The 24,862-nt window shown below is 50.6% G+C and overlaps 1 protein-coding gene across 1 annotated transcript in view; it reads right to left on the reverse strand.

Moving 5' to 3' along the window:
• Positions 1 to 24,862, reverse strand: part of Epb41l1 (erythrocyte membrane protein band 4.1 like 1) — a 127,581-nt gene that overhangs the window by 85,307 nt on the left and 17,412 nt on the right. Inside the window, exon 2 of the mRNA XM_036184389.1 lies at positions 23,975 to 24,023. The gene's annotated coding sequence lies outside the window, so the exon portion shown is untranslated. The remainder of the gene's footprint in view (positions 1 to 23,974; positions 24,024 to 24,862) is intronic.

Raw genomic sequence — 24,862 nt, forward strand, 5'->3', positions numbered from 1 at the left:
TCTTGGGCTGGAGAGATGCTCAGTGGTTAAGAGTGAGTGCTGCTCTTCCAGAGGGCCTGGGTTTAGTCCTTGTCCCTAGAACCTACATCAGACAGCTCTCAGTTACTGGTAACTCCAACTCTTGGGAATCTGATGCCCTCTTCTGGCACACACACACACACAAATATTTTGAGAAAAAAATATACATGTATTATGTGTATGTATACATTTACGCATGTGCAGGCCAGAAGTTAGCATTGCTCAGGCATCGACACCTTGGTTGTCTGAAGATGCAGTTTCTGGATGTCCTGGGGTTGGTTGGCCAGCAATCCCCAATGATCTCTGGGCCTTCAGTGCTGGGATTACAAGTGCATGTCACCACACCCAGCATTTTTTTAAAAACATGAGTCTCGGGTCAAATTCGGGTCCTTATGCTTGAAAATATATAATTTTTTACGTTACCAGGGAGGGGTTTTCATCACAATGGGATCATTTCTCTTTGCTTCTTTGGGCTGTGTTCTGCTTATTTTGTGGAAGACATGTGGACACGTCTTATTCACCTTAGAGAAATTGCACCCTCATCTCTGGCCACTCACACTCAAAGCTTCTGGCCAGAATAGTCCATGCCCTTCCTAGAATCTCAAGAGAGGCCCTTTTGGTCTCCACAGCCCCCTCTGCTTTTGAACTTCACTGCCCTTCTCAACCACTCCCTGGAGTCTCGTTAATTGGGAGCCCGGCCGGCCGGTCCCCATCATCTCCTGACATAGCACCCACAGTGGAAGCCCCCTCTAGGGCTTCCTGCCCGTCAATCTAGCCCTGCTCGGAAGTCAAGTTCCTTCGTTCCACAGCAAAGGAAAAAGGCAGTTATGAGAAATGCTGGCATGGTGGCAAAGCCTCACATCTGCACTCGCTCTTCCTCCCTGGAAGGCACATTTAAAATCACATCTGGGAACGGACAGAGCCCATCTTGTAGATGAAGCTGCTGAATGGGGCCCAGCAAGCACAGTAGCCATGTAACTTGAGAGAGTCACACAATGAATCAGGGGGCCCATGCTGGTCTGATTTTGACATACGAGAAGCCAAATGGACGAAATGAAGAGCTTGTCCTAAGCCCACAGTCTCCAGAAGGTTCTCCAGAGTCTCGGCCCCTCCTACCCACTCTTCTCTTCCTGGCAAAGATCCCAATGGCTGCACCACCAATCCCCTCCCAGAACCCTACAAAAGCCCATCTGGGGCCACGTGCCCTGCATCTCCACATCAACCCTTCATCACTCCCTCCCACCTCTGGCAATGGGTCCTGCTGCCTCCTTGGGTCTCCTAGCAACAAGATACCCTGCAGTGCCACCGCTCTCTCCACCCCTGGGCCTGCAGCTGGGCTGTTTCACCCGGGGAGGGACTGCTGGCTTACTCCTCTCATGGGGGCCACGTACCCACTTAGGGCAGGTGGAAGAGAAGCAAGGAGATGGCGGCAGCCTGCGTGGCCCCCACTCTGGGCCTGCTCCCAGCCTCCATGTTTGGAGCACTGGCTCTGGCTGTGGTAACCTTTTCTTGAGCCTCAGACTATCTGCTGACTGGGACAAAAAAGGCAGCCAAATCCTAGAACTTCAATTCTAGTAGACTCCAACTTTTAAAATACAAGGATTCTTCCCACTAGAATATTTAATATTCAAAGCAATAATAATAATAATAATAATAATATCTAGTGACAATGGGCCTGGGGATATAGACCAATGGTAGAGGACTTGTCTAGAAGTGCAAGATCCTGGGTTTGATCTCCAGAAACACACACACACACACACACACACACACACACACACACACACACACCAAAAGCAAACAAACAAATATCAATAACAAAAAACCTTTTAAAAACATATTAGCTAGAGCTACAACATATCTCAGTTGGCAGAGAGCTTGCCTATCATGCATGAAGCCCTGGGTTCAATCCTAATACCGCATAAACTGGGCCTGGTGTACACACCTATAATCCCAGCACTTCAAAGGTGGAGGCAGGAGGATCAGAAGTTCAGGGTCATCTTTGGCTACACAGCAAGTTCCAGGCCAAACTGTGACACAGGAAGCCCTCTCTCGCAACAAAACAAACCTAGAAAGTCACTTTATCTTCTTGTAATGCTCACAACCACACCTAAGAAGTAAACGCTCCTGTTTCTATACCCATTTTACAGACAATAAAACCGATCACTGACTTGCCTAAATATATCCAACTAATAAAATAGCAGCATGTGAATTTGAACTGTGTCTGACACCAGTGTGCATGCTCTAGCCACTGGATCCCAATGAAAACCAGCCAGTCCTAGCCCCTTAATTCAGTGATGGGGAAAATGAGGCTCAGAGAAGAGGTACTCAGTACAAACTTACTCACTGAGCATCTACTGGGTGGGCTAGGAATGCAGGAAAGCCCATCTTCCACGCTGTTGGCTAAAGATCTGTGCATGATGGCCTCTCAGAATTCACTATGCTAGTCTCTCTACTTTTCTATACATTTGAAATTCTCCACAATAAAAAGTAAGAAATACAGAGAAAAAAAAATAGAAAGATAGCAGTAAGTATGCAAATTTTAAGGCTGGTTCATATAGGCAAAATCCACAAAAATCATCCAAACGTTGGGATACTTTTCTCTGGCAGTTTTAAAAGTCAGAGAAGGGCAAGTGTTGGGGAATCTACTTAGCAGCCCCTTTCCTCAGCTTTCTATAGAATTTTCTAGAGAAAATTGTATGTTGTTGCCAGGAAACCTGGGAGCTAGGAAAACCCCAACCAGGTGGGCTGGGCCCTCCCCTGACTCTCTGGGGGGTGTAGTGTCCCTGTCCCCAAGTAGAGAGCCCCCTGGGGCTGGTTCTTTGAGATCTGCGAGTTGGTCACCACATGATATGGAAGGAGATCCCGGCAGCCACTGTGAATCTGGAGGTCTATGATTAGAAAGCAAATTACAGGCCTTGCTCCACACAAAACCTTCCTGGCAGTCAAAGGGCTTTCATGCATGTCGTCCAGGGTTTCCAGAGAGCTTGAACACACACGGGGCAGGAAAGATGGTGGAAATGTAAGCAGGACAGAGAAAGAGCACAGCTGAGGCAGAAAATTGGCCAGACAGGTGGAGCTCGGGCCGCAGGGAGGCAGTACTTCATGACAATGAAAAGCAGGCCTTGAACAGCGGCCAGCACCACACTGTCTCAAGGCTGCTGGCTGTGGGACTTTGAGCAGACAACCCACCTCTCTGAGACTTTATTTGTTGGCTATATATGGGGCTGATTTCATCTGCTATACCCAGCTGATACAGAGACAGACTGAGACAACATATATCAAGTATCTAGCCTAGCTCCCACCACATGATTTGACAAGACACAAGAAATACGGGCCTTGAAATAAGTACTAATGGGGCAGCAGAGAGAGCTCAGTCACCGAAACACTGGCCTTACAAGTATGAAGATCTGAATCTGGATCACCGGAACTCACATAAAAAGCTGGGTGTAGTGGTACATACAACAATCTCAGCAATTGTGAGATGGAAGATGACGGGTAGATCCTTGGAAGCTTGCTGGCCAGCTTGGCCAGTCTATTCGGTTCCAGGGCAATGAGAGACACTGCCTCAAAAATAGTGGAAAATGCCTGAGGTGATCCTCTGACCTACACACACACACACACACACACAGGCGTGTGCCTGCTCCAAATATGCACTTCTGCGTATAAATCCAGAAGAGGTGAGAGTGCCGTCAACATGACAGTTTCCACACCTAGGGCTGCTGCAGCCAAGTTATTCCCAACAGCCAAGAGGTAAGAAAAGAAAAAGAAGAAGAAAAGGAAAAAGAGTGTCTATTGATAACAAAACGTGACACATACAATAAAGTATTATTCTGCCTCAGAAAGGAACATGAACGACCCGAAAGAATATTATGCTAAGTGAAATAAGCCATTCATAAAAAGACAAATGCTGTGTGACTCCACGGATGGGAGGTTTCCAGTCAAATTCATAGAGGCAGAAAATAGAGTGGTGGTTGCCACAGGCTGGAAGAGATGGGGGACGGGGAGTTATTGTTTAATGAATAGAATTTCAGTTGTTCAAGATAAAGAAGTTCTGGGAGGCCAACAGAAAGGCGAGTAAGTAAGAGTCTCAGACTTGATGGCCTGACTGATCCCCAGATCCCAATGCGGAAGAAGAAAGCCACCCCTCAGAAGTTGTCCTCTGACCTTCCAGCATGCCATGGCACACACACACACACACACACACACACACACACACACACACATCACTATCACCATCAACAACACTGTTTTATTTTGAAAAGTTATAGATATGGATGGTAGTGATGGCTGCACAATAAGAATATCCTCAACACTACTAAACAGTACACTTAAAGACCTGACAGTCAAAGGAGATGGAGTAATTGGCAAAAACACTTGCTTTGCAAGCATGAGGACCGGAGTTTGAATCTCCAGCACCCATGTTTGGTTTTTGGTTTTTTTTAGCTTTGTTTTTTTTTTTTTTTTTTTTAAGTGAGTCACAGATACATGTGCCTGTAAGTCCCACATCAAGGGCAAAGACAGGTCAGGCCCAAGAACTCACTAGCCAGTCAGCCTAGCTGAAAAAGCAAGCTTCAGGGTCAGTGAAAGACCCTATCAAGACAGAAAGGCAGAAAGTGACAGAGGAAGACATCCAATGTCCTGCTCTGGACTCCACATTGGTGCACATGGCCATGTGCCCCATACACTCACACATACAAGATACAATCTGTATTCACATTACACACACACACACACAAGAAAAGGTGGCAAATTTTAGGATAGATATTTTGCTACAATTTAAAGAGAAACATAGTGCTACACAGAAAATGGACACGAAGAGAAGACTGCAAGCTAAGGACAGAATGAGGAAGAGCTGAGAAAGACCTCAGTTACAGTGAGACAACCCAGCCTCAGTGGCACAAGCCTTAAATCCCAACAGATGGATCTCCGGGAGTTCAAGGCCAGCCTTGTCTATACAGCGAATTCCAGACCAGCCAGGCTACACAATGAGATCCTGTCTGAAAAAACAAAAGACAAAGAGAGAGGCACTCACTTGTCCCACAACCTTGAGCAGGGCGGCTCACCCTCCTTATCTACAGGAGTTTCCAGCTCCTCCGGTCATCCTTAGTGTTCTATGGGGTCAAGTTTCAGTGTACACCGCCAAGAGTTGGACAGCCCCTGCAAGCCTAGCAATTCTGGGAGGTAGCCTTAAAGAAAGTGTAAAGACTGTGGAGACAGAGAGACCTGGGTTCAAATCCCAGTCCCACTGCTTCCTGAGTGGCTCTTGAATTATTTCTATATTAGAAGAAAACAGTGGCGGCAGAGGCTAAGAGCTTGGCTTATCAGCCTTGCTAGCCGAGTACTGATGAAGAAAATGAAGGTGCCTGCTACATAGTATTGTGTCTTAAATACCATGGTGGGGATAGAGTTGACGAGGGTTTATTTGATTGACCTACTAATGTGGTATTGGGACTTGAACCCAGGGCCTCACACAAGCTACATGGAGTATGTTTTCAGCGGGTAACAAGAAACCCGAGTCTCAAAGTCTCTTCCGTTCCCCTCCTGAAATCGTTGACCATTAAAGGCAACAAGAACCCCATTTTACAGACAACACAATCAAGACACCAGAAAATGACTTATTCAAGGTGGTGGAGGGAGTTCCCGTGAAAGGAACGAGAGCCTTGACTCCCACCTACTGAACCCTGAAGTACAAGCTCCTGCTCTCAGGGAAGCTGCCTTGGTCTGCAGACTTGGGAGGAAAGGAAGGTAGGCTTTCAGGCCCCAAACACCCAAATGTAGCTGGCCCCCGCCCAAGTGGAAATAGAGCAATCCTGCCCTCTGATAGGCCCATGCCAGAGGCAGGGTGGGACCCCATTGCTGTAGGACCAGGCCAACTGGGCCAGCAGCCAGAGTGGCGCCAAAGGCGCAGCCCAGGGCCCTCTCACCAGCTACATAATAAAGTAATTATGGGATTAGGGATAAAATTAGTCACTTGTGTAATTATTTTCCTTAGAACAAGGGCAGAAAAGGCCTTTTTAAAAGAGTCGATCCTTGGCCATCCCAAAGGTACTGACGCAGTCGCAGATGAGTGCATACAGAGCCAACACACAGACACAGCCATGATGTGCTGGAGGGAGAGGCCCTAACCCTAAAAGACGGGAGTTACACTGAACACCTTTGTCACACTGTCTCACAGAAACACTGCCTTCCGTCAAGCCCCTTCAGCGTGGGGAAGCTGGTGAAACACTCTTCGTGTGAGAATGAGATCTGTGCATGTTCGTGTGGATGTGTGCACACGTGTGCTCATGTGTGTGGAAGCCTGAGGTCGGCCCTGAGTGTTTTCCTTGAGTGCCCTCTGCCTCATTTTTTTGAGACCGGGTCTGTCACTGAACCCAAAGCTCATCAATGCAGCTAGGCTGGCTAGCCACCTGCATGGGACTAAAAATGAACACTGCTACTTCAGCTTTTATGTGGCCGCTGGGGACCTGAATCCAGGTCTTCACTCTCATATAAGGAACACTTGGCCAACTGATCTCTCCCTGGTTCCTCCCAGTCAGAGCACAGTGGACTGGAGTCATGAGTACTCTCTCCATCTTGAAGTTGATGGTACAAAAATCCAGGCAGGATCTGAGGGGCCAGAGGAATCCTTGGTATTAGCTGCTACGGCAGGTAGAATAAAGGCGTACACCCAAAGACATCCATGCCCTCCCACCCAGAGGCTGTGGGCATTACCTCACACGCAAAAGAGACTTTCCACATGTGATTCAGTGAAAGCGTCTGAGGTGGAGGATGATCTGGGATTTTCCATGGGGCCTCTGTAAACACAGGGACTGTGTGGGGCAAGATGAAGGAGAAACAGATGATGGCAGGAGCTGGGGGAAGCCATTGCTGAGTCGGAAGGAGGACAAGTCAAGGAAAGGGGGCAGCCTGCGATGCTGATTGGATCTGGTACTGTCCCCCACCCCTCACCCCCACCCCCGGCAGCGCTACCAAAACCTTGACCAAACTGTACAGATTTACGTAATTTCAGAGCTACAACGTAAACTGGGAGTGATAAGTACCTGTGATTCCAACACCCTGAGGGAGGAGGATCAGAAGTTCAAGGTCATCCTTTGCTACTTAGAATCAGATGACAGACTAGGCTTTGTGAGACCCAGACACAAAAACTAGGAAACTAAGGAGCCTCCTGAACCATCTTGGAGCCCATTTCCCTCTAGGCTGAAACGCTCTTAAAAACTCCCTCTTCCGAAGAGACTCCCTGATGCCAGACATCTCCTGAATGGATCTACGGAAGAGGCCTGGGCTGGGCTTGAACCTCCTAGCCATAGAGATACCACCGGGGACACAGAGTCCAAGAGAAGGTGGCAGCTCTGGGTGGAAAACAGAAGCATGCCTAGAACCCCGCTTCTTAGTCGTGACCCCCCAACTAAACTGCAACTAAGAGTCACTGTCCCCAAATGGGGTGGGGGTGGGGCTGCACCAGGGAAAGAGGGCCTTAGCTCTGCCCTGAAGCGGCAGGTGCCACACACCAGCCCCTCCCTCTTCCAGGCTGTCACCAGGGCTCACTGCGTCTGCAGCATCAGAGTCTTCCATGGACAGAAACCCTCTGCGGGACCCTGTGAGATGACTCTCCTTCATGAGGTTCTGAGGAAACAGACTCCAGTGAGGTGAGGGGACCTGGTTCGAACCTCAGCAGCATCACTCTGTACCTGCGCTCCCAGTCACCCCTTCGAGTCACCAGAACCAGTGGTGAGGGGCTGGTGGGGTGTAGTGGGGCAGACCTGCTCCTCACAGGAAACAGGCTCTACAGACTAAGGGAAGTCCATCCCCCTGGCCCAGGAAACAGAGGACTTAATTCCTCCACCGTATGGCAAGTCACCCCTGCAGGGCATCCACGGCCTCTGCCCCAGAATTCTCCTCCTGGAGCTCCACCCCAAGAGACCTCCTGTGACTACAGAAAGAGCAATTTCTGCAGCATGTTCCTGGTGGGTCTCTTCCACCCACACAACCTGCAAGCAACTTGCAAGGTCGTCAACAGGAAGAGGAGATGCCCACTGCGTGCCGATGGAACTCAGTAACGACTCAGTAGGATCTCAAGCATCCTGGAGTGCCAACCACGGGCCAGCACACACAGCTGCCACAGTTCCCCGAGGAACCAGAGAAGGGAAAAATCTGGGAGGGAACACACCAAACGCCCTAACAGCACTCAGGAGTGATGCTCCCCTCCTCCTGGTCTCTGAGATCCCAATACTGTGGCGTCACTTCCGTTAGGGGTTAGAAAACCAGCCATAACTGGGCCCGGCCTTAAGAAATGCAACACTGGGCAGACAGACAATGAGAGAGGAGCGGAAAGGGAAGAGAAGGCCAGAGGGGAGCGGGAAGAGCCAGAAGAGGCCACAAAGGTGGGTTCGGTGCTCTGGAGACCAAGCAAGGGGTGCTGTAGAGGGAGCATGAGTGGGTTGGTACGACCTGGGACACCTGCCTCTTATTCCCCCTGTACTCAGGATCAAACTAGATGCTAAAAGGCACTGAAGTCTCTGCCCCCCTCCATTCCTCACTCAGGAGTCTGAGAAAGTGGCCCCATGCTGACCAGTGTGGAGCCCAAGAGTGGCATCTACAATACAAAGCAAGCTGCCTGGCAATGGTGGAGCAAGCTAATCCCAGCACTTGGGAGGCAGAGGCAGGCAAATCTCTGAGTTCAGAGGGCAACCTGGTCCACAGTGTGAGTTCTAGGACAGCCTGGGCTACAAAGAGAAATCCTGTCTCAAAACAAAACAAAACAAAAACAAAAACAAAAACAAAAAAACCCAAGCAAACAAAAAAATAAGTGCTCGGATAAACTGCCACACGCAGCTGCCCATGCCCACCCCAGGAAACAGGACCGGCCTCACCGAAAAGGGCCTTCACTGAACTTGCTAACGTCTCTGGATGGTCATGTTATTTGTGTTTCCCTAGGGAGCCTCCAACACCACACATACATACACTCACTTCCTGGTCCATCCCTCCACCTCACTGAGACTCTGCCCTTGATGTACGCTACATGACATACCCAGAGTGATGTCCTCATTGCACATACGAATACACCCGCCCATGCCAGCCTCCTTTCTTCTGCTGAGGCTTCTCTTCCCCGTTTCCTCCCACCTCATTCCCTGACTGGCCAACCTCAGCACAGGAGCAAGGTCCTCCAGCACATCTTGCTTGATTTCAATGTCCTGTTTCCTACTACATGGGAGATGGACAGTGGCCAAGTCCCAGCAGCTGCAGGCCCAGAGTGGTGGGAGGCTGGGCTAAAGTCCAACCCCAAAGCACACTCTGAAGGCCAATGACCTCTGCAGCCACCTTTGACCCTCAGTCTGGTGAGTCAAGAAGAAATAGGGCTGAGTCACTGCCAGATGTCCCCTATTAAGCCCATTTTAAGACAACTAATATTGCATACTGAATACCACAGCCTGAACGTGAAGGTCATCCTTCAGGGCAGCCTGTGGGAGGAAGCCTAGCTGGGTCAAGTCAAGGCCGGTGTTAACTAGGCTACGCATTTGCCAGGAGGAAGCTCAGAATCCTCACTTTGCTCCACTTTGAACGCAGCTGAGAAATCCTGAAGTGAGGTCCTGGGGAGCTTGAAGGGTGGTTCACACATCAGCCCCAGCACATGCCTCCCCCATCAGACACCATCAATACAGGTAATGCTTTCCGCTCCCTGCCCTTTGACACCTCCAGGAAGGAGCAGCATCTAAGCCCAGCCTTGGGGCACCCCAGGTCCTGCAGACCAGGACTGCTCCCCCAGTCTAGGCTTTCTCCTCTCCTTGCCTTTGACAGGAGAGACACCAGAGAAAGGCATTGGAGCCGCCACCTTGTCAACCTCGATGACAACCCTACCGGGTGCTGTTATTATTTTTGTATAGTCGATGTGGAAACTGTAGCCATGCCAGCCTCCCAAGATCACCTGGACAGTGCAAGTTAGGCCTGGAGCCCAGGACAGCTGAGCCCCACTTCACATTGTCCCTCCTGTTCCAATAAGTTCTCCCCAGCCAGCCCACAGAAGAAGCGGGGTGTCCGTCATTCTGTAATCCTTAGCCTATTAGCCTGAGCCTGGGTCTAGCTGGAGGACAAGAACAGCTGTGGGATTTGAGGACCTCCAGGAGACTTCAGAGAACACACCTTCCCCGCAGGGGATGACAAAATCATGCTACAGTCTCATTCATTCATTCATTCATTCACTCATGTTGCAGTACTAGCTAGGGATCAAGCTCAGGGCTTGAACTCTACCACCGAGTTACATCCCAGCCCCTGGAGTTTTGAGATGGGATCTCACTACGAAGCCCAGGTTAGGCCTTAATGTCACCCTTTTGCCTCTGGCATCCCCAGTGCTGGGATGACAGACACATGCCACCATACATAGCTTTATATTCTGACCTGCATCTCACCAATAAACCAGAACCAATAAAGCAGACTATGAGCAGAGCCTTGAAAGAGGCCAGATGAGGGCCATGGAAAGTCAGAGTAGAGAGCATCCAAGCTCTTTGGCGAGGTAAGCTAGCGCTGCAAGGACCAAGGGCTTTTTACCCCAGTTATTTCATTTTTACAGGAAGGGAAACTGAGGCCCAGGGAGAAGATGGGACCTTCTCAAGGCCAAGAGTAAGTGTACCGACACATCAGGATTGGAATGCAGGTCCGCTGACTTTTGGGTTAGGCTCCCTGGAACCAGAGGAGAGATGCTTTCTGAGAATGAATGAAGAAGGGAACGAGAGACACAGACACCTACACGGCACTTCCAGGGGGACCCCTGCCTCACTGTGGTCTCTCACTCTGGGCAAGGGATGGGTAGAAGGGAGGCCCTTCCAGTCACCAATGCTCAAGCTCCACTAGCAGCCAATCAGGGCTCTAAAGGAGGAAGAAACTTTGGTTGCCCTGGCAACACAGACAAGAGCCTCTCCTTTACACCAGGAGCAGCTGTAGGTAGGATTCTGCCCAAGCAGACAGGGCTCTCCTCTCCTGGCCTTAGGAGCAGAACAGACCAGTCCTGAACTTCAGTGTGCCTCGGGTCCATCTCCTGAGGGGAGGTGGGAGCAGATGGGCCTAAAAATGGAAGGCTTGGGACAGTGGTGAGTCCTCTTCACTCTCTTAGGGTCCACTGACAACTAGGTTGTGCCTTAAAATGGGCCTGGACCTGAGCTGTCAACATCACTTCAGCCTTCTTCCCCGAGGCAGCTCCAGGGCCGATTCCCACCTGGATCTGGGCTAGCTCCACCCCCTTCCTCTTATGCCCCCACCCTTATGACCCCAGTTGTCCTTGGGGGGGGAATTGGAACATCTGTGACCTAGTGTTGCTAGCCCTCACTCATCAAGAAGCCAAAGATGGTGGTGCACACCTTTAATCCCAGAAGAGGCTGGTGAATCTCTGAGTGCGAGGCCAGCCTGGTCTACAGAGTGAGTTCCAGGACAGCCTGGGCTACACAAAGAAACCCTGTCTCAAAAAACAAACAACAAAACAAAACAAAAAAGCAGTGGGAAGTGAGCAAGTGCAGGCCTCATACCACCTTTGAAAAGTTGCCCGGCCCCATCCAGAGCCCTGGAACACACAAAGCACTCGGTCAAGTGGAAGTGCCTCTCTACACTTTGAAGGAAACTGATAGGTTCAGAAGAACAGTTTCCAAACAGAGTCCCAGCATTGCCACCTACAAGCCAAATGGCCATTCCCCCTCTTGCCAAGTCCCTAGGCCATATGTAGTATCTCCATGGAGGACTCTCTTGACTCAGGAGAAATCCATCACTCTGGGGATTTTGGAAGGGTTTTCCACACCAGAACAAAGCCCAAGCAGGGTGGCCCACACCTGTAATATATGAACCTGGGAGGTGGAGGCTGCAGGATGAGGGGTTCAAAACCACCGTGGCCTCCCAGAAAATCCAAGGCCAACCCATGCTACCTAAGACTAAATCTCAAAAATAACAAACAAGAGGGCTGGAGAGCTCCAGCTGCTACTCTAGAGGAGCTGGGTTTGATCCCAGTACCCACATGGTAGCTCATAACTCTGCAACTCTAGTTTCAGGGGATCCAAGGCCCTCTTCTGGCACCTCTGGACACCAGGCATGCACATGGTGCACAGACATACATACAGGCAAAACAATCACACACATAAAGTTAAAAAACAAAATGTAAATTAAAAAAAAATATTGACTACAAAGAGTCTGAACAACAGTTTCTCATGAAACATCTCACAAGCCAGGAAAGTCAAACCAGACATCAAGACCCACATCAAGTCCAGACTCTGCTCTCCACAATCCCTCCAGCCAGCCACTGGAAGCCAGTTCCCCACACACAGGTTCCTTCCTCTCTGCTTCCTCCACATAGCCTGGCCCCTTGCTCGTCCTCTCTCTCTCCCTCACACACTCCTTAAACTGTCTCTCCTCCACTTCCATTGCCCGGGGTTACCCCAGTCCCAACAGCCTGGCCCCTGGCACTGCCTCCCACTGGCTCCACGGCCCACCTCACTTGTATTTTCAACCCTGGTCCTCCACGGAGCCATCTCATCATCTCCTGCCTGTGAGCTGTTCGCCTCGTTCCTAACCTAAAGCCCTGCAGGAGGAGCCGCCTCGAAGTCTCGGCTCCTGGCCCAGTGTACGCAGGCTAGGATACTGGCCACCTACTACCGCAATTTTCCTTCTTGTACTCCCAGCATGCCTTGCAAGCTTAGGCCACTCTAAAACTCAATCCTGTTTGAGGCCCTTCACTTGCTTTCTCCTTTGCACCCATGGTTACCTCTTTTTCCTGGCTAGTTTTATGTTAATTTGACACAAGCTAGAATTGTCTGAAAGAAGGGAACCTCATTTAAGAAAAATGCCTCCATAAGGTCCAGCTGAAGGGCATTTTCTTAGTGATTGGTGGGGGAGGGTCCAGCCCATTGTGGGTGGTGCCATCCCTGAACTGGTGGTCCTGGGCTGAGCAAGCCATGAGGAGCAAGACAGTAAGCAGCACCCCTCCGTGGCCTCTGCATCAGCTCCTGCCTCCAGGACCCTGCCCTCACTGCTTTTGATGAGGGACTGTTATATGGAATATTGTGAAATGAACCCTTTCCTCTCCAAGTTAGTTTTGGTCATGGTGTTTCATCACAGCAATAGTAACCTGACTAAGACACTCTTTTTTTTGGGAGGGAGGCCTTTGCTGAATGAAAGCTCCCAGCTTGCTCCAACTGAGCACGGTAAATGGCACGTCTCTGCTCAGCTGTTCCTGCATTACCTCTCCAACATTTACCCAGACCCTAGGAGGCATACACCAACATCAACCTGTCTACAGATGAAGAAACCAATCCAGAGCTGTGGACGAACCCAGCAGAGGCCATACAGGCCATTTGGGGGAGAGAGATAAATCTAAGCATTAAACTCTTAGGCCACCCTACCCTCTGCTCCCCAAAAACATGCAGTAGCTAATGAAATCAGAAAGCAGAGCATGTGTCCCGCTGAGTTCTCCTCCTAGGCTGGCAAAGCTACATGAGCCAGGGGCTAACCTGTTCCTCTCTAAGTTTGCCTTTATCCAGCCCACACCATAGTACAGCATGGACCCTCGAAATAAAGAGGGCTGTGCCCAGGCGAAATAAAGAGGGCTGTGCAGTTACCTTCATGGCCATGGTCTACCTCCCTTCCTTCCTTTCTTCCTCCTTCCCTCCCTCCCTTCAGATTTATATCTTCTTAGCTGGACAGTGGTGGCACATATTTTTAATCCCAGCATTTGGGGGGTAGAGGCAGGCAGATCTCTGAGTTCAAGGCTACAGAGCGAGTCCTGGTCTACAGAGCAAGTTCCAGGACACCCAGGGCTACACAGAGAAACTTTGACTCAAAAACAAAAAAGAAACCAACAAAAAGATTTATCTCCTTTTGTTTTACATGCATAAATATTTTGCCGGCAGGTATGTCCTGGTGCTCACAGAGGTCAGAAGAAGAAGTTGTGCGCTGCCATATGGATGCTGGGAATTGAACTCAGGACCTCTGGAAGAGCAGTCAGTGCTCTTAACTGCTGAGCTATCTCTCCAGTCTCATCAGTAATGAGTTCTGGGCACTGTCCTTCAGATACTCTAAACCACAGCTGGGCATCTGGGACCACAAGGATCCAACAAGCAGCTCAGCTTTCCAATTTCAGTTGCTGCACGCCCTCACCCCATACGCGAGTGGGTATTAACTTACATCATGTTAATTCCCTCCAAAGCCGCCATTTACCAACCACCTACCAAGAGCGATGCTGCAGGCACAGGCACCCACCAGCACTCTGCCATTCCCTCCATCAAAACTTTACCAGCTGCCCATCTTGTGTTGTGCAGTGTAGAATTAATAACAGACATGAACTATTAAAAAAGCTAAATACCCACAAATTGTGATGAGCAAGGGATTGAGATGTGGAGATAAGCTGGGCATTGCTTATGTCTGTAAACCCAAATGAAAGATCATGAATTTGAGGCTAAACCTGAGCTACATAGCAAGATCTTATCTCAAAAGTTGGGGGCAGGGGCGCGAGAGTAGCAGCTGTGGGATAATGGTATGGGGGAATTAAACAGGAGCTATAAAGGTAAGGAGCCAAAGCTAAAGAGCCAAAGGAAGCAAGCAGGTGTGATGGCGCACACCTTTAATCCCAGCACTCCAGAGACAGAGGCAGGCCAGTCTCTGAGTTCAAGGCCAGTCTGGTCTATAAGAGTGAGTTCCAGGACAGTCAGGGCTACATGGAGAAACCTGTCTCAAAAAACAAAGAGCCGGGCTGGGGATTTAGCTCAGTGGTAGAGTGCTTGCCTAGCAAGCACAAGGCCCTGGGTTCGGTCCTCAGCTCCGGAAAAAAAAAATTAAAAAAAAAAAAAAAAAAAACAAAGGGCCAGAGGAAGGACTCTAAGCGAAGGGAACAACCTATATAAAGGTCCTGAGGTGAGAATTTGCTAAATGAACGAAGAGAAGACGCCTGTGGCCCACTTAAGTGACCCATGGGGAGAAACATGGAGGAGAAAAGGGCAAGGCTCCCTTTCCTCAGGGCCTTCATGGGAAGTTTAGATTTTTTTTTTCCCAAGACAAGGTTTCTCTGTGAAGCCCTGGTTGTCCTGGAATTCACGCTGTAGACCAGGTCGGCCACAAACTTAGAGATCGGCCTGCTTCTGCCTCCCAAGTGCTGGGATTAAAGATGTGCACCACCAGGCCCGGTTGGGAAGTTTAGATTTTATTCTAAGAACCAAAGAGACAGTGAAGTGGCTTGTGTGTTAAAAGCTTCCTCCAGCTGCCACAGGGACAGGAGTCAGTATGCGGAGTATGCAAAGTAAGGGGCTGGCACAGAGGAGACGCTGGGTAAACCCGAGTTTCCTCCTCTCTGCCAGCCTTCTCATCCCAGGCCGGGAACATCCTCTTCTAATTCCTATTCCTTCTTCCAACCTATCTGTTGTCCAAACCTAAATTTTCTGAGGACAGGAGAGGCCATCTCCACATTCTTGTTAGACCGGTCCAGTGAGGGGGTCTGTTGTACTTCAGCCACACTGTAGTACTGCAGCAGGGACCTGCTGTTTCTCCCTCCCCCTGAACTGGCCGCTGGGTTGACTGCAGATCAGGAGGGAGAGGAACCAGCAAGCTGAGGGGCTTCCCTCTACCTTCTCAGTCTCTCTTTCTGACACCCGTGGAGATGCTCAGAAAGCCTGGCTCTTGGTAATTATGAGCTGAGTAAGTGGGGAGGGGAGGGGCCTAGAGAAAGCTCCTCCCACCCCGGCACTCACAACTTCTCTCCTGTTCTGAGAGGGCCACAGTACAGAAAGAAGCTATTTCCCGAAGACATTAGCTACTCACTAGGACGTCAGCTGATCCTATCAACATCTGCAGGAAGCAACCGAGAGATGAAGTCTTTGTTTTCCCATTTGGAACCTAGGACCGTCAAGATTGCCCAGTTTGTCCAAGGACAGAGAGGAATAGCAAAGCTCTAGTTAGGACAGCAGAGTATGACTGGAGAACACCAAGCCCATGATAGAGACTGATGGCTAAGAGAGGGCTAGACTTACCCACAGTGACAGCCTGAGGAAGTCTCCAGCCCAGGTAGAAAAGGTAGCTGAGGGGAGGTTGGGATTTGAGGGTGGGGGTCAAGGGCAGGGCAGCACTGCTTCCTCTGGCCTAGCCTGCCCCAGCCCTCCCATTGCTCAGGGGTGTGGTGAAACCTGCCAAACCAGTCCAGGTGTCAGGGCCAAATGGCAGAGCCTAGAGCTGTGGGAGCCGGAAAGGCAGCAGGCAGCAGGGGTCTGGGACCGGAAGGACTCCAAGAGGCTCCTCCAGACCCGCCAGCCCAGGCCAGAGGTCCTTGCACTGCCTGGGGTCAGGGTAGATGCTCCCTACTGAGCCTCTGTCACTGGAATGCTGTGCGTCAGGACTAACCAGGACCGTCCCCCAAGTCCCTCCCCTCCTGCTCGGACAGTCAACCTTCTGTCTAGCTGTATCACTTGAGCAAGAAACCAGAGACCAACAGAAGGCAGAGAAAGCAGTAAAATGACAGAATCGCCCTCAGATCCTGTGGGACCAAGAGCACCCTCTAGACAGGAAAGAATTTGTTAAAAGGCTGGGATCCTGTACGCATGTGACACATGGGCCACTTAAGTGTCTCACAGATGCAAGGGACTATCTCCTATCTCAACCCAAACCTTCATATGGACAATGGTGAGAAGACCAGAGACAAGCAGACTAGCTTAAGGTCACACAGCAAGACCAGGCCAGAGATGGGGAGCACTGCATAAGACTGACTTCCCAGAACACACCAGCTTCCACAGGGGAGGCATTTTCCCAAATTCAAAAATCACACCTCACTCCAAGGAACCAAGAAACTCCTTTCTTACTATCTCCAGGGGCTCCAGAGTCTGGTAGAAAGCTCTAGTCCTTTTACCAACTAGGTACTGCCAGTCCCTGAGGGCTGCTATACAAAAATACCACCAACAGCTGGCTTTGTTCCTCACACTTCCAAAGGCTAGAATGTCTAAGATCAAGGTGGTAGCAGATGTCGTGTCTGGTAAGGACTCCACTTTCTGGTACATAGCTGGCATCTTCCAGCATGTCCCCACATGACAGAAGGACAAGCCGGCTCTCCAGGATCTTCCGTAAGAGCAGGCACGCCATTCACAAGGCCCCACCCTAAAACTAGCACCCAGAGCTATGTGCCAGCACTTGAATCCTGGGGACATAAATACAGCACGCTGGTTTTCTGCACTCCAGCACACAGGACACTGGTGTGTGGTAAGAGCTCAGAGAACGTGCTACTTGAATCGGAGTTTAGTGAAGGAGACACGGTCCTTTTCTAGGCACAGCCACCAGGGTTGGGAGTGGGGCAACAGAAAACAGACAAGAAAGGGAAATCTGAGTCTTGGTGTTGACGGCTGTCTGACTCTGGAACAAACAAGAGATATTATAGGTTCAGAGCTCCCAAAGTCCTGGCCCAAAGGCTGGGGGACAGTTGCCCCAACCACAATGAACATATGGTCTTTAGATCTGTATGCTTCTGTTACCCGATGCTCACTCACTCTCCAACATTCACAGAGTAAAAATCACCCCACCCTCGAGGCAGGTCCCCCAGCACCTGGACAGGAGTTTTCAAAGCAGGGATACCCACGCTGAAACCATGAGGGACCACTTGCCCGATAAACATGAGCACAATGTCCCTTAACGACTCTTCTGAAGGGCATGTACAGTGATGGATGGTTGTATGATCTGTGAACTGCAAAGTGCCAAACACATGAAATTACCAACAATAACAACAATCAGCACTGGCCTTGCTGGCTGTATCAGATCCCAATATCTAAATATCAACCATCACGGTTTCAACTACACAGTCGTGTGAATTACCTACTGAGCAACAGCAAGGTAGTGAACAAAGTGGCCTGTGTTCTCACTGAAGTGAGGACTATTACTGACTCCATTTCACAGATGGTCAAATCAAGGCACAGAGGAAAACAAAAATCCACGGAAACTCACAGCAGCGAGGTCTCCATGCAGGCCTGAGTCTGGACAGAGACAAATTCAACTGTAATCCACTGCTGAAGCAACTCCAGTAGCATGGCATGTCCCTGAGCTGATGCGGTTGCCTCACTGACTAACAGTACCACGAGAGGACAAACTGTGTCTCAAGTAGCTGGGACCATGAGTGAGACAGTCCACTGCCCACCAGCCCAGCCACGTGGCCATGTTTCCTATCCTTTGAGGCCCAGTTAACTGTCATTCTCCTGGACAGAGCTGTCTTGCTCTCCCCAGTCCTGGGTACCCATGTGGGTACCCACAGACCCCGAGTGCACCTCCCAGCACCAACCACTCTGTCACAGTTGTTTGTCAAGGCCTCTAGACTACCGGAAGAAAGAGACGGTTGTTCATGATAAATGGCACATCCCCAGTGGCTGTACAAACTGTAGAAAAGGTATTCAGTCAAGCCTTAGTGAAGCAAAGGTTAAATGTTGGGGGAGGGGGGGTCTATGTCAACTCTATAAAACTCAAATTCAATTGCTCAAGATGAGCCATTTCATCTTCCCGGGCCTCTATTTCTTTACCTGTTAAATGGGGACTATTCTTCTTGGCCTACTTCTTCTCAAGGCTGCTGTGAGGAGCAAACATATGTGCTTTATAAAATGTGATGTTCATTATGCATTTATTCAACATCTCTGCTGAGCCCTAATGTGTGGGGTATGCTCTAATCCAGACTATTCTTTTTGTGTGTTTGTTTGGTTGTTTTGTTTTTGGAGACAGGGTTTCTCTGCATAGTTTTGGTGCCTGTCCTGGATCTCGCTCTGTAGACTAGGCGGGCCTCAAACTCACAGAGACCCACCAGGCTCTGCCTCCCAAGTGCTGGGATTAAAGGCGTGTGCCACAACTGCCCAGCCCAGACTATTCTTTAAAAAAAATGTATGTTTGTTTTATGTGTATGAGTCTTTTGCATGCATGTTTGTATATATACTGTGTGCATTTATGGTGCCCACAAAGGCCAGAAGGCGGCACTGGATTCCATGGAATGGAGTTACAGATGGCTGTGAGTCACCATGTGGGTACTGCAAACTAGCCAGGATCCACACAAGAACAGCAGTGCTCGTTAGTGCTAAGCCCTCTCTCCAACACCCCCAGTGTTGGGTTATGGGAGCGAAAGAGAGGTTATTCACCTGCCGTAAAGCTTATCACTTTAATGCATGGAACTGAAACGTTTTCAGTGTATTTATGGAGTTGCACAACCTTCACCGGTAGTCCCAGGATCCCAGTTGTGCTTACAGAAGTCCCGGGGTGCTCTCAGAAGCCCAAATCTCTAGTTTTGGTTCATACCAGGCGCTACGTATCTGGAAAAACCCGAAGCGCTCTTGGAATTTCTCTGGGACCAAAGTGGAGCACACAATGAACACTGAGCACACACTGTCTAAGGGAGTACACTCACTGTGTTGGGCTTCCCTGGGAGAAAGCCCACTCCCACCAGCCCAGGCCCAGGCTCTTCCCAGCCACGCCTCTCTAGCTACATGCCAATCAATCCTCGCCTCCTCGCCTCAGTTTCCCCATCTACTACTTGGATAGCAGGCTGCAAACCATGTTTCTAGCATCTCACAGAAGGATGGTCATCAAATGGTCACTCTCTTTCAGTTTGTCAGAAAGAAAGCCCAGCTTGTGACATCGGCTAAGATGGGCAAAGCAGTGGGTTGGAGATGGCGGTGCCTGAAAATACAGGAGACCTTATGCTGCAAAGTCTGGGCGACTCTGGACTGGAGGCATGATGCTCACATACCCTCGTGCGCAAGTGGGTGTACACACACACACACACACACACACACACACACCCCACATGCGCACTGGCCTGGATCAAGGAGGGAGTACTTGAGTGGGAAGGAGCTGAGAGAACACCCCCAAACTCCCCATATCAGCCAGCACCAGGAAATGGGAAGAAAGAGCTGGTCCTGTGCACGAAAACCCAGCTCTCCTACGCCAATGTGTATCCTTGGAGAAGTTATTTACCTTCTCTGAGCCTCAGTTAGCCCACCCACAAAAAGGGACAATTAGGGTTGGGGATATGACTCAGGGGTAGACTGCTTGCTTCACCTATGGAAAGGCCCAGACTCAATCCCCAGCACTACATAAACCAGGTGTGGTAGTGCCTGCCTGAAATCCCAGCAGGAGGATCAGAAGTTCAAGGTCATCCGAAGCTCTGCGGTGCATTCAAGGCCAGCCTGGGCTACCCATGAGATCCTGCCTTTAAACAGAACAAACAACCTCCTTTCCTATCCTGTACTTCAGGATTACAGAGGAAAATCACAGAGAGAGACAGAGAGAGAGGCAGGAATCTAACTTACTTCCATTCTGGTCTTAATGGGAGCCGGAGAAGCAACAGAGAAACTCCAGGAGCCCAGAGACATGGAGTCACAGAAGGAATCTGAGCCTTATCTGGGGAACATTCCCGAGCCGGGTCCTGCCCCCCAAACAGCCCCTCTGCTTGCGGTTGCAGGTAGGAGTCAAGGGGTGAGCTGTTACTGCAGGGGAGCGAGGCTAGGGAGCACGTATGGGGAGCACGTTCTGCAGCTGGAGTCAGAAGGACCGTGAAAGGCAGGGGAAGGAAAGGCAGGCTTCCTTGTCCCCCTGAGGCTGTCCCTCCTTCACAAGACAAGGACACAGCCACCGTCTGGGTGACAAAGACTTGTCCTTTGCTTTCCTTAGAACTTCGGGGGCCTCACCCATAAAATGGGGGAAATAATGACCCAACACGCTCTAAGTTCCACTCAGTATGACTGTCACGAACAGCAAATTCATTCCTCTGTTCTCCTCGATCCCAGAGACAGGTTAGGGACCAAGCCGAGGCCGCTCGGGGGATCGTTCACCTGTCTCTCCAGTATGATCTGCTTCGGTCTGTAGTCCAGAGTGGGGCTAGGGAGCCCTCTCTCCAGCAGGGCTACCAGAAGCCACCCTGCCTCTCAGAGATCTGAACCCTGGGCAACGGACCATCCCCCACCAGCAGGAGTGAAGGAAGGCTGATTCTAAAAGCTACTAGTGAGCATGCCCTGGGGGTCCACCACCCAGATGGGGCTAGCCTCCTCACATCTGGAAGGAGGGGAAGTATACTGAGTACCTACCTCTCTCGCACTCCTGACTAAAACAAAATGGGAGGAAGGGCCTGAGAACACAGCTGGCCACCATCTTTGCATGTAGCTCTCCAGTCCTGGGGAAACCTATGGTCCGTTCCTCTTTTCCCTGCCGCTGCTCAGGCATTCCCCTCTCATGGAGAGCCCTTCCTGAATCAAACATTCAGATCCCAGTTCCATTCCACAGGCTCTAAGGCCCCCTCCTCCCCTCTTCCCTCTGAACTCCCATGGTGCTTTGCCTGTCTCTCTCAACGGCAATTTACACACTGTGTCACAGCGATGGCTGCACACCTTTATCCTGTTCTGGAGGACACGGGGATGACAGTCATTTTAGCAAAGGCTCTGAAGCCCAGAAGATAGGAACTTAAAACAACAGCTCATGGGTTCTCAGCCCTGTGACCCTGGGTCAGCCTCTCTCCTCTCTAAGCGCGTTACCTACCGCTGGCAAATGGGGCAATACAGCGGCTCCTCTACCGACTGGCTGGTGTAATTTAATGAGATAATATGTCCAGTGCAGAACCTTGGCATAGGCAAAAATCTATTGACGCAGGCTTGGTTTGGGAGACTTTTTAGGCAAGTTCATGGATGGTTTTTCTTCACTTCTGAAACACCCGGTCAGAGCTGCAAGCTGGACAGACAGATTTGCATGGAGACAGACCATGGACCTCAGCAGGAAGTCAGAATAGTACAGCTTGGCTCTGGGTTGCCTCTGCAGGTCATGAACTGTGTCACTAAGCATGTAAGCAGATGCTCGGTGGCCGCTTGGCCTACCAAGCAGAATGATGGAAGGGTGGGCTCCACAGGCCTGACTCTCAGTGTGTGGACTTAGCTGTGCCTCTGTTTCCCTACTACGATGAGGTGATGACAGTACTCACCAGAGGACTGTCGTGAGGAGAACGCACTCCAAGCAGTGGGGCCTGAAAGCACATCAGGTCTCTATCACCAAGGCTGCATTATCTTGCTTCCTTCAAGGCTTTCTGTTGGACATATTCCCTCATTTAATCACACCAGTAGATCTGTAGAGGAGGTACCATCATTGCCCCATTTGCTAACAGAAATAAGCTCTGAGAGAAGACTGGCTGGCCCAGGGTTGCATGCAGAGGGTAATGCAGTCATTAAGCTATTATCACTGTTGACGTTCTATACCCAACAGAGAAGAGGGGCATTTGTGCCCCCTGAAGGCTATCAACTGTTCATTTTCCTATGATGAGGACCCCACAAAACCACTAGTGTGGTCCAGGGATGGCTGCGCAGCAGCCGCCACAACCTTGGATGACCTCACCCTCCATCAGGCACATGGGCAGGAACCTGACCTATGGCAAGCGACTCGGAATATCCCCGCCTCACAAGGATGGGACCAATCAAGAGTCTTTCTCTTGACAGATAAATCCTAGAAGAAAAACCGTCCTTTCTTTATGTTCGGACAACTAAACTGAGGCAGAGGCCGGCTCAAAGGGAAGAGACAAGCATTCTCCCAGTAGTAGGAGAAAGACGGTGGGTTTATGGTGAGTTAGCCTGATTCTTCCTTCATCCTTCATTCCTACAATCTGTCCCAGGTCAACCTGGGGCAAGAGCGGGTCTATGCTGCCAATGTGGGGACAGACCCTGTGCATTTGGGCCCAGCCTCTCCCATCTGGGAACAACTTCAACAGGTCTAAGACGCTCATCCACGTTCTGTGCGATGTGGAGCTGAGGCCCAGAGAGGAAAAGGAACAGGGTCAAGGCCTCAGAGAAAGGATATGGGACTTAACCTGTGGGCCAGTGGCCTCCACTGCAGCAGGCTACCTATGAAAATCGACCCCTCTCACATTCCCTGGCTCCCCCCTCGGCCTCCCCCCCACCACCACCATAAACAGATGGTGGCTAATATCTATGCACCCTTCTTTCTCTACCCTGACTTCTGAACCTGGCTCCTGGGAGAGCTTGAAGAGTGTGAAGAAGAAATGCTTGGACGGATGATCTCTGCCTCCTCACACTGTACCCCACCTCCCTGTGCACACCGGAGCTTGCCCAAATGTCCGGGAACTGCCGGGCAGGCCCCTCCTGGGGACTCCTAATCCACCTCCCTGTCCTGGCTGCCCTCTGGCTGTGGACAGAACATTCCTTGTTCCTAGTTCTTCCTGCCCAGAGATCTCCGGGGGCCGAGTGCTGGCAGGAAGGAACCAAATCGCTCCTCTCACATGACGCTAAAGGCACCCCTGCCCCCACCACTCAGGGATAACACACTCCAGCAGCTCTGTTAGCCATTCACTCTACCTGAGCCAGCCAGGCTCAACACCACTGCCAGCCCCGCCCCCACAGACCTCGTGTGTGTGTGTGTGTGTGTGTGTGTGTGTGTGTGTGTGTGTGTGTGTCTGTGTCTGTGTCTGTGTGTGTGTCTGTGTGTGTGTGTGTGTCTGTGCAAGCGCAAGCACAGAAACTCAGAATCACAGTGGGATTATCTTTCTGTGGTCAGCCCTGCATATCAGAACCTGTGCTCTTTTGCATGTACACACACACACACACACCTATATCAAACTAAACTAGAAGGTTCTAGAATAACATTACAGCCCCAGTAGTCCCAGCCGAACTAACAACCCCACAGTGACATCTCATGTGACTATGCAGTTTCTCAATCAATGTAGGTCACTTTTGCTCTCTGTGACCTCACCCTGCTGTCAGCCAGAAGTCTTTTTGTTTTCTCTTTTCTAACTGTTTATTTATTTTGCTTTATCTTCTTCTTGTGTAGCCTGTGTTGGCCTGGAACCTTCCCTCAGCCTCTCCTTCCACAGGGACAGCCTCGGCACTGTCCCCTGAGGCCTAGACAAACCCTCACACTGCCTCAGCAGAAACAGAAATCTGAAACCTCTGGGCTCAACCTCAGCCGAAGCAGAAGACAACCTCGAGGCACTCACCCCTCCTCTGCACACTGGCTCCCTGGGGAAGACGTCCTCAGTCAGGCACCTGGAATGAGAAGACAGTGTTAGCCCCTTGGCATGTGAGGCTGGCACAGGAGGGTCCAAGGAACCTGTTAAACAGAAAGACCAGAGAGCCACACAGAGCCAGAGGGCAGGTGGGAAGTCTGCAGAGCCGGGGAGACTGCATTCTAAGGCCAGTGGGAAGCCACAGCTGGAGAGGGGGCTGGAGGGAAGCCAAGTGAATTAATGAGGAGGATGGAGCCCAGGCTGAGCAGCCACAGAGGAGACAAAGTGGACGGACTCAAGACACACTTGAAGGTGGGGTCCGTGGATTCACAACGCACTGGGCAGAAGCAGAGGAGGGACAGCAGGCCTCCTCCCCTGGGGGCTTTCCTTCATGTCACCAGTGGTTTCCAGCACCCAGGCAAAAGCACACCCACCACTGTCTCCACCTCACTGTTCTGCCTCAGTCTCCCCATCTGTGACACAACGTGTTTGGGCTTTGGCATCTCTCATCTAACACTGGCTCTCTGCTCTGGTATAACTCCGTCATGGAGGTTTTAAGCCCCTTTGCTTCTTCTTTGAGTTCCATGGCAGGCCTGGCCTGCTGGATCACAGTGGGCAGCGTATTGAGGACTGGAGTCCTCATGCACTCAGAAGCATCCATCTCCATGTTTTCTTCCGTGTCATCAGGAACACATGACCAGATGAACAGGAGGTGGGGGAACTATACAGTGGCTTGTGAACGTGGGCTCTCGAGTCACACAGGCCTGGCTTGTTCTGTGGTCTGGGCAAGTCACCTCCCTCCTGATCTAGAGAAGATGTGAGCTGCAGCGTCGGCTTCTAGAACCAACAGAAGGTCAGAGGAGATGAGCCTATGGAGAG

The sequence above is a fragment of the Onychomys torridus genome, chromosome 4 (assembly GCF_903995425.1).
Source record: "Onychomys torridus chromosome 4, mOncTor1.1, whole genome shotgun sequence".
Lineage (NCBI taxonomy): Eukaryota > Metazoa > Chordata > Mammalia > Rodentia > Cricetidae > Onychomys > Onychomys torridus.